The sequence below is a fragment of the Rutidosis leptorrhynchoides genome, chromosome 9, assembly GCF_046630445.1.
Source record: "Rutidosis leptorrhynchoides isolate AG116_Rl617_1_P2 chromosome 9, CSIRO_AGI_Rlap_v1, whole genome shotgun sequence".
Taxonomy (NCBI): domain Eukaryota; kingdom Viridiplantae; phylum Streptophyta; class Magnoliopsida; order Asterales; family Asteraceae; genus Rutidosis; species Rutidosis leptorrhynchoides.
The window spans coordinates 116958028-116969326 of NC_092341.1; the positions used below are offsets into that span (position 1 = coordinate 116958028).

Genomic DNA, 11299 nt, shown 5'->3' on the forward strand with positions numbered 1-11299 from the left:
CAAACAAAAAGATTGAAATTATTCGAGAACGTTTGAAAACCGCCCAAGATAGACAAAATCCTATGCGGATAGGGGACGGAGGTCGATTGAATTTAAGGAGGGTGATTTGGTAATGTTAAAAGTCTCACCGTGGAAAGGTATCATTCGGTTTAGAAAACGAGGAAAACTTGGTCCTCGCTATATCGGACCTTTTAAAATTCTAGAAAGAGTAGGCGAAGTTGCATATAGATTAGAATTGACCGAAAAGTTGTCGGGAATTCATAACACCTTCCATGTATCTCATTTACAGAAGTTCTTAACCGCATAATCTACAGTTGTGCGATTAGATGAAGTTGAGGTAAATGAGAAATTAGGGTATATTGAAGAGTCAGTTGATATTGTTGATGAACAAGTGAGGAAAATTCGAAATAAGCCAATCAAATCTTTTAAAGTTAAATGGAAGTACGGGAGAGAAACAGAGTACACGTGGGAAACGGAGAAATTCATGCTTAAACACTTTCCGTCTAGTCACCTAGCTTGGATCATGAGGACGCGATCTGATTCAATTGGGGGAGAGTTGTAAGACCCCAATATTTTAAAGGTATATTTTATTAATTATAAGTGTTAGTTAATTTAGTTTTGGTTAAGGAAAAGGACCAACCTTGTAAGACACTAAGTGGAGGAAGGTCAAAATTGTAAATATGATAAAACCTACCTCTTAAAAATCTGGAAAATCACTTCATTGTTACAGCAAGTTAAAAATAAATATAGAATAAGTGAGGGAGTACTTGTGAGTGGCGATTTTTGGGGATCAAGACCAAGAACCCTAGATTTTCTTCATGCAACTAAATTAAAGGGTGTAATCAACCTTGTTATCAATTACTAACACCATTGAAGCTTGTGATTTTCTTAACTTCTCATCATCTCTATAGAAATTGGGGGTTTTATAACCTAACTTGAGGTATGAGCTTTTTATATCTTTAAATCCGAAATTTTATTGATAGATGACTTTGTTATTGTTAGAAATTAAAGTTTTAGTTTCATTGAAACCCTAATTCGAAAATTAGGGTTAGGGTTTATGATTTAGGGATTTTATAAAAATGATGAACTAATCAAATAGAAACTAGTAATTGTGACTTGATGGTGTGAGTCAAAACTTACTTTGACTCGGGTTGACTTAAGTAATTAGTTAGTAAATTATATATATATATATATATATATATATATATATATATATATATATATATATATATATATATATATATATATATATATATATATATATATATATATATATATATATATATATAATGAAGTAAAAAGACTTACAAAGTCTTGTGTTTTTGGTTAAGTGGTGTCAAAATGGGCATTACGGGTCTTTGAGGAAAACCCTAGTGATTTTGGTTTTAATGACCAAGTATGAATAGATTGTGATGTATGTGTATGAAATTGTTGTTTAGGTGATTGTACTTGAAGCTTGTGACTTGTCTTGCTTGGAAGTGTGTTAACCATTTTGCTTGGAATTAAGGTGAGTATAATATACATATATAATTTGGCAAATTTGACTGTTGTATGTCGATTATGCAATATTGTTGTTGAGGGTTGAAACCCTACATGACATCGGGGAGATGTACTTGACATCGGGGAGATGTCTACTTATACATCGGGGAGATGTACTTGACATCGGGGAGATGTCTACCTGACATCGGGGAGATGTCCACCTTTACATCGGGGAGATGCACTTTACATCGAAGAGATGTACTTTATGTTGGAAGATGATTTGTATGCTTATTGAATTGTGAATGTGATTTGTGTACTTATAGTTAAGCTTATCTTTTATATACGTATATTGTATTCACTAAGCGTTTCGCTTACTCTGTTGTGGTTTAACATTTTTTAGGATCAAGTCACGATAAGGGTAAGCAAGTGGAGACGATAGATTGAGTGTGGATGTTTGAAATGCTTAAGGACTTGACTAGATGCTTGTTGTGCTTTTGGCTTTGCTATGACGTTATGTGAACACTTTTTGCTTGCCTTTTTGGGTTGTGATCGTATATGGGTAGATGATCCCGGAACTCACGCTCTAATACTCGTTATGTTGATGTTTGTACATTTTGTGTCTTTGGTGTCATATGTCGAATGGGTCAAAATTACTACTTCTGTTATGTGATGGGTCATTGTAGTTAGTCAACGGTTGTAAACGTGTTAACTTTTTGAGATGTTGGTTCTATGTGTTTAATGACTCAAGTACATGTTGTGTTTACATGTTAATTGTCGGAGTTTAAAACGGGACAGGTGTCATGATGGTTAAATAGGGTTAGATCTTTTGATCCCACTTAGGAATTTTAAAGTCTTTGGGCAGAATTTGGGATCCCATTGGGATCTCCAAAAAAAAAAAAAAAAAAAAAAAAAAAAAAATTGTCGTTTTTCGGGAAATGAGTCTTGATCGTTTCAGTGTTAGAATAAATATTAAATAAATATAATGGAATATAATTCATAATCTTATAAAAGCACTTGTCTAATAAATCAAACGATATACTAACACGAAGTACAATACAATGGTTTTTGACCCCGTTTGTTGAACGAAAACGTAAAAATACATAAAATATCAAGTATAAGAACACCAATAAGCGAGTATTTAAAAATAAGAGGTTAGTTCATACGTGAAACAAATATATTATCATACATGATGTTAATCACACGTTGTCTTCAACCATGACTTCAACCTTTATCTTGGAAATCTCAATCGAAAAGTACTCAAGTTACATGGGTTGTGAGTTGAATTTGTATCTTAAAAATCTAAAAACAGATAGCATATGAGGGAGACATAAAAGTAACATTTCAGCAAAAGATTAGGTTTATGATAAATGTATGACAAACCAAAAAAGTACCTGCGGTGCTAAATTTATGACCCGCTTGGAACGTGAATGTTCAAATCGACAGCTATCATACAGATACAAACAACACATTATGTTAATATACGAGATGTATGAGGTCCACGCTACGCAGCGTAAAATTGCGAGGTATAAGCTCGCTAGTTATCGATTGCATAGTTAATTTACATACTTAATTTGCATACGTACATCGTTTACAGTTATAAAATATAACATACACAGTTTTATGAACAAAACTTTACATGTGGTTCTTTTAAATAACTGCGTCTAGTAGGTATCAAAACTATACAGAGGACTCTCTATAAGGAGCTCAATCCATAGCTAATCTCGTTTTCGTTTAGTTCATGTGTCGTCATCGATCGAATCTGCTACAAACAGAGCGCGTTTTGCTGTTGTGTGATTTTGGTCCTTTTGTTTCCTCAGGTTCTTTGAGGTGTTCCGTTGGTGGTCTAGTTGTCACCGTAATTGTGCCTGTGGTCAAATTGTTAAGCCATGTAAAATGATTCAATCTCAGAATGATATAACGAAGTAAAATTAGCAGCCGTTGTTATTGGGAAATAAAAACACCTAATTAAAAACTTCATCGCAGAACTAAATTACTTAATGAGCTGGATTGATTTGCCGACTTTTTTCAGAAAGTGGTTATTACCTGTGTTGGATAGGTGGTTGCCCGATGATGAGGCGTTTGGTGTTGCAGTAATGTCACTTTGCGTGGGAGGTTCGTCTAGCAGCCTGTCAACGATGAATTGCGGGAAGTTTTTCTTTTATTGAGGATCGTAATCGAACTGGAATGTGTGCACCTGTCCTTCAATAGCCCGTATCATTGGTGGGAGCTGATGACTCTCATCGTACCCTGTGATTGTGACAAGTTCTTTGCATGTATGGCCAACAATTTGGTTTCCAGCTTCTGAGAAGAAGGTGAAGCATGCAGTAGAAGATGTGTCGTTCACCAGTGTTTTGAAACAGTAGCTAGACTGTTGTTATATTATAAGTTAGCACATGTTGTTAGAATAATTGTAATGTAAAATGGTGTTGTTTTTTCCTTACATGTGTCTGCAGGTTGCTTGTTTACCATGATCCCCGCATGTAAACACATTCGGCTGGTCCAGGTCCTCTGTGACTTTAAAGGTGCAGTCATTACAACTTTTATAAAACCAATCTTTGTAGCCATCAACTTGTTCAATTTTCTCCTCGCAAGTGAATTCTACAGACCGCAAAACTGACTTTGTTAGTTGTGTGTCTGAATGTACAGCTTGTTCACAGGGCATGCAAATCAATATAAGGGAATGATTAGCATTAGCATGGAAATAATATTCTCAGTATTTTCACATAATTGCGTGTTAATAGTATCTACCAACTCTAAGCAGCATTACACCAAACGAATACACGTCTGATGCACTGGTCGCTTCATCATCATAATCTGTATTCATGGATTCTAGATTACTCTTTTGTGATTGTCCAAGAACTATTTTATTTATTGAGGGCTTGTAAATAAGAACCTAAAAAGTGTTGGAAATATGTTCTCGGGTTGGCTACGGTTCGACCGTGGTTTGACCGTGGTACATATATTCCGAAGATATGCACATGACATTAAATAATAAAAGTCCATTTATCCTATTCAGTCACACACAAAGGCCAATCGTAAATTGTTTGATATACCTTCTAATCGGAAATTAATTTATTAATCATTAGTTAATGGTTTAATAAATTAAGTAAGTTTTTTTTATATGTTTACATATACTTACAAATCTAAATATGTAGAGATTTGATTAGATTTTGCAAATCATATTTTATATAAGATATAAGATTTGATTTGATTTTGTAAATCTTATTTTATATAAAGATTTGATTTTGCAAATCTTTCCAAATCTTCATTTATTATATTTGTACTATATGTATTATTGTATCAATTATGTAATATATAATACCAAGTCTTGGTATTGGAAATAAATACAAAAAAAAAAAAAATACAAAACACACATACAAAAATGCTATTTTCTTTCTCATTTTCAAGTAACCAAAATACTTGAAATCTATAATTGGGTTCCGTTTTTGGTGGAAATAAGGAAGAAGAAAAGATCCGTTAAGTAGAAAGTATAGATCGAAACAAGGTTGGAACTTTGGGTGTCTACCGTTTAGAGGAACTCTTCTTTGAGTTTTCAAATTCGATCTTCAAAAGACTACAAATGTTGTATTCTAATCTTCTCTTGTTCGGTTTCGTTAATTTATTTTGTTTGCTAAAGTTTTGTACAATGATCCGTGGAAGAGTATGATTTTGTAAAGTTTTAAAAATGCTTCCGCTCGCTTTGAATTTGTATCATACTCCAACAGTGGTATCCGAGCCATCTTGTACAAGTTTTAGCAAACTTTTCTTATGATATTTAGTTTTGATGGATGCGTTGTGCATGATTCTTAGAGATGATCATGCATAACAAACATGCAAAACAAGTATCATGATTTATGTTTTATGTTTTCTAAATACTAATTTGAATCTTGGATTTTGGAAAAATGTAAAATGGGTTAAACTCATTTTTTTCATTTAAGAAATTGTTTTTTCCAGCTTGGATAGTCCGTCTTTGATGGACTGTTTTGGGGGTTTAAACTCAATATTATTGTATAAGACTAATTGCATTTGAAAGCTAACTGAAAGAACTTAAATTTGAAAAAAAAAATCATCGAAAACGGATTAGAAATGAGTAAGATATGACCATCTGAAGTTTCATGTATGAATCTGCCAAAATCCGAAAATTTGATAAGGTAACTTGAATGTTGACTAAAAGTGATTCAAAGTTTAGAAAAATAAAGTACATAAATTATATTCATGTTTTACATGAAATAAGAAAATTAAAATTGCTAATTTTAGACTTTATGCTTTGTTAAAGTGGATAAATCTCCAACATGTTTTAATTCACTTAATATGTTTGTTTGGATGGTTTTAGCATGAAAACCATACTTACAAAATATGAAGTGGGTTTACATACATAAGTTATGTAAACAATGATTGATATTTGTTATGTGCCATTAAGTGTTGTTTAAATCAATCCTTATCGAAACATGTTTCATAAAATGGATGTTTGGCACTCCATTTGTAATGTATATGATTGTTGTATGAAATCGGTAGTATTTGCCTCTATAAGACCCTTGTGTGAATGTTTGGTTGTGTAATTTAATTTATTATTTATTCGGGATGAATGTAATAATTTATTAAACGACTTGCATGTCGTATTTCTTATTTATTCGGGATGAATGTAATAATTATTAAATGACTTGCATGTCGTATTTCTTTTTCATATTGTATTTGTAGTAGTATAGAAAATAGAATATTTATTTTGTAAAATAATGCAACCAAGATTGGAATCACGAAAATGATGTTCACAAGGCGGCCCGTCCGAGCATTTAATGGAGATGGCGGTTTTAGTGGGAGCCAATTCTCACACAAGGTTATGTCCCTAGTTGACCAAGTTTTTCCGTGTGTTGGATCACCGGAAAAAACGCATAGGACTCGAAGCATACTACCGATAATTGCGTGTCATGATTATTATTGTGTTCTTATTTGTCTATGCCATGCTAGCTAGAAAATTAGTATAGAAACAAAAGACAATAATCACTTAAAATGGTTTGGTTAAAATTAGTTTAACAAACGCAACACTGTAACGACCCAAACCAATAACCAACCGAATACGCGAAGCAAAAGAATTTTTTTTTTTTTTACAGTAGAGTGCGCCACGCGCACAGGCCCCCAACAGCTTCTGTCCAAAATCGTCAAATTTTAATTAAAGATCTCCCACTTCCCGACATAATTAGACGAAACGCTTTTCATAACATGTTCTAATATGGAAAACTCATACGATGCAAACAAAAAATGAGTTTTACAAAACGGGGCCCACATCGGCCGTTTTACGAGTTTCATACAAAAGTTCGAGTTTCGACCATACTAGTTTAAATTCCAAACGACACTATGAGCATGGTGTTTGGGGTTAAACTACCCAAATCTCGGTCAAACTCCAAAAGCTATCACATTCCAAAAGCGTCCCCTAAACAACAAGCAGGATCTCTAATCCAATCGAAGGCCCTTACCCTTGTCAACGCCGGAGCCTATAAAAAGATAAACAACGAGAGGGTAAGCAAAGCTTAGTGAATGCAATAATTATACCCATATATATATAATATACCTACTTGCAATCACTTACACATATACCGCATACACGCTAGCAATACAATTAGCATACCATCTCAAGTACAAAGCTAATAATCTCCAACAAACCGCTACTAGCGTAATCAATAACATATAATCGACATAATATAATATGCTACAAAACAATACACAACCATGGTTAACCATTCTCGCGTCATGGTGCTACCGGCTCTTTGGTTCACACCATACGCATTTGTCATGATACTACCTGCTCTTTGGTTCACATCACAACTCGAGTCATACTCACGCTAGAGTGCTACCGGCTCTTTGGTTCACACTTCTAACAACGCTAAGGTGCTACCGGCTCTTTGGTTCACACCCTAACAAATCGTGCTATAGCGCTACCGGCTCTTTGGTTCACACTATAACACACGTACTATGACGCTACCGGCTCTTTGGTTCACATCATAGCACGCTCGCACATACTATGGCACTACCGGCTCTTTGGTTCATACCATAGCATACAAATAAATACATTACATACATATGCATATAATCATTCCACTCACCTTTAACGATTTGGTGACGGTTTTATACTTCCGCAAGCTTCAAAGCAAAGTACCTAATATAATAAGTACTTCAATCAACCCACATAACTAGTTGGACTAAATACCAACAATTTTACTTATGTGCATTTAATGACTTAAATGCATTAAATGCCCCATTTTCACCAAACCGCCCTTTAAGGGTCAAGACCACATTAATCACTTAAAAGCTAGTGATTAAGGTCCAACAACACTAACCATTACACAATTAGGGTATTTCATACCCATATTTCCCAATTAGGTCAATCATTAGCCCTTTGACTAATTTAAAGTCAACACACCCATTTCGGGTTATCTACTAACCCATCTAACACCCATTTACCTATTTAACTAGGTGTGCTAGTGATTAACTAACCAATTAGAACTCATAAACATCAATTTACATTTTAAAACCCTAGGTTAGTTGCCATTGAGTCTTTATGACTCCATCTTACCCAAGAACACACAAAATCGCCAAATATGGGTTTTATGTTCTTCATTTACCCAAACCCTAACCCTTACACAAAATCAAAGTAAGGAAATTAAAGCTAGAACATACCACTACAACCACAACGGAGCTAGAGAGGAGATGAGCAACTTTAATACCCGCACTTTGGTCCGAGGACAACTTCTTCCTCTTGGATTTAGCTTTCTCACTCAAGAAATCACACTCTCTCTCTAAAATTAAAGTGATATGGATATGGTAGTTGAAAATGGAGTTATGACTCCTCACAATCTGATCTGGTAGCCTTTATCACGCCCACAAGTGAAATTACCAAAAAGCCCATCAAAATATCTGAATAAAAGAGCTGGATCCGGCTACAGTGAACAGTGCGCGGCGCGCACCATTAGGTGTGCGCTGAGCGCACCTAGCCCAGCTCAGCTTCTGACTTCTGTTTGATTTCACAACTTCACCCACACGCTATGTACCATATATACCCTGCTGTACAATGAAGATTAGGGTCTTACAACTCTCCCCCACTTGAATCGGAACGCGTCCTCGCAATCCAAGACGCATGACAAGAGGGAAGGTAAACCAACACGAATTCTTCGGACTCCCAAGTAAACTCGGAACCTTTACTACGACGCCATTGAACTTTAAAAGTCCTAACCTCTTTATGTCTCAACCTTTTGACCTTCTCATCGAGTATGGCAATCGGCTCCTCAATATATTCTAACTTATTGTTTAGCTCAATCTCGTCTAACGGCACCCAAGATGAATCGTCCGCAAGACACTTGCGGAGATGGGAAACATGAAATGTATTATGGATCCCGCAAGCTCTTCGGGTAATTCCAAACGATACGCGACTTCACCAACACGATCTAAAACCTTAAATGGCCCAATAAACCGAGGAGCTAACTTTCCCCGTTTTCGGAACCGAATAACACCTTTCCATGGCGAAACCTTAAGCATCACCATGTCACCTTCTTGAAATTCGATCATTCGTCTACGCTTGTCGGCATACGACTTTTGTCTATCTTGCGCCTTTTTCAAATGATCCCGAATCATGTCAATCTTCCTATTCGTTTCTAAGACCAAATCGGTACTCCCGATTTCTTTTTGACCAACTTCACCCCAACAAATCGGAGTTCGACACCTCCGCCCATAAAGCATCTCGTAGGGTGGCATCCCGATACTAGTATGATAACTATTATTGTACGAGAATTCCACCAAAGGTAAGTGCTCATCCCAACTACCACCGAAATCAATAATACACGCCCGCAACATATCCTCCAATGTTTGATTCGTACGTTCGGTTTGACCGTCCGTTTGAGGATGATACGCCGTGCTCAATTTCAATTGTGTACCCATATCTTCATGAAACTTTTCCCAAAACCGAGATGTAAAACGAGTATCTCGATCCGAAATAATAGATATAGGAACCCCATGTCGAGCGACTACCTCCTTGATAAACAATTTAGCCAAGGTTTCCGATGATATCGCTTCCCGAATGGGAAGAAACAAGGCACTCTTCGTCAATCGATCAACTATCACCCAAATCGAATCGAATTGGGTTCTCGCCGTTTTAGGTAACTTTGTGATGAAATCCATGGTAATGTGCTCCCATTTCCACTTCGGGATTTCTAACGGTTGTAACTTACCATACGGATTTTGGTGCTCGGCCTTAACTTGCAAACACGTGACGCATTGCTCAACATACTTTACAACATCACGTTTCATGCCCGGCCACCAATAATCTTTCCTTAAGTCAAGATACATTTTCGTCGCGCCCGGATGAATGGAATACTTTGACTTATGTGCTTCATCAAGTAGCACTTGTCGATAATCACCCATCTTAGGCACCCACACTCTTCCTTGAAAAGACAACAAACCACGCGAGCCCATAGTAATGAACTCCGATTGCCCCACAATTCGTTCTGCATGCTTGTTGTGAACGTAAGCCTCTATTTGAATCACACCAAGTTTTTCAAGAAAATCGTTAGTAATAATCATACGTAACAATCCCAATCGTAACGCCGGGTGATGACTCTTTCGACTTAACGCATCCACGACCACATTCGCCTTGCCCGGATGATAAAGTATCTCACAATCATAGTCTTTTACCACATCCATCCACCTACGTTGCCGATAACTCAAATCTCTTTGATCGAAAAGATGTTTCAAACTCTTGTGATCCGAATAAATTGTACACTTGACACCATACAAGTAATGGCGCCAAATTTTCAACGCATGAACAACCGCCGCCAACTCAAGATCATGAGTCGGATATCTAGTCTCGTGTTCCTTTAATTGTCGAGAGGCATAAGCGATGACTTTACCCCTTTGCATTAGAACACAACCGAGCCCATTTAAAGAAGCATCACAATAGACCGTCATGTCTTCCACCCCTTCCGGCAAAACTAGCACCGGAGCTTGACACAACTTCTCTTTTAACAATTGAAAAGCAATTTCTTGCTCGTTCTCCCAATTAAATCTCGCTTTCTTTCTTGTCAATTTCGTCAATGGAGAAATGATCTTAGAAAAGTCTTGGATAAACCGACAATAATAACCGGCCAATCCGAGAAAACTTCGGATTTCCGTAGGCGTAGTCGGTCGTCCCCAACTCTTTACCGTCTCAATCTTCCCGGGTCTACTTGAATACCATTTTCGTTCACGATATGGCCAAGGAATTGAACTTCCCTTAGCCAAAATTCACATTTGGAGAATTTAGGATACAACTTCTCCTTCCGCAACGTCTTTAACACACCCCTCAAATGATGTTCATGTTCCTTCATACTTTTTGAATAGACAAGTATGTCGTCAATGAACACAATCACCGACTTGTCCAACATAGGTTGGCACACTCGGTTCATAAGATCCATGAATGCCGTCGGTGCATTCGTAAGACCAAAAGTCATAACTACGAATTCTAAATGCCCATAACGCGTTCGAAAAGCCGTTTTCTTGATATCTTCCTCACGGACCCGCATTTGGTGATAGCCGGACCGTAGGTCGATTTTAGAGAAATACGTTGCACCTTGGAGTTGGTCGAACAAATCGTCAATCCTAGGCAATGGATAACGATTCTTGATCGTCACTTTGTTCAACTCCCGATAATCGATGCACATCCGCATACTACCATCCTTCTTCTTCACGAATAAAACCGGAGCGCCCCATGGCGAAGCACTCGGTCGGATAAAACCCTTTTCAAGTAGCTCTTGGGTTTGATTTAACAACTCTTGCATTTTCGTCGGCGCTAAACGAT

At 36.7% G+C, this 11299-nt stretch overlaps 1 long non-coding RNA gene across 1 annotated transcript; it reads left to right on the forward strand.

Annotated features, from left to right (window-relative positions):
• The first annotated feature begins 876 nt into the window (after window positions 1-876).
• On the forward strand, window positions 877-2272 carry LOC139865840 (uncharacterized). The gene is made up of 3 exons (XR_011765119.1): window positions 877-940; window positions 1440-1507; window positions 1880-2272. It is a non-coding gene; the product is annotated as an uncharacterized lncRNA (long non-coding RNA).
• Window positions 2273-11299: the final 9027 nt, after the last annotated feature.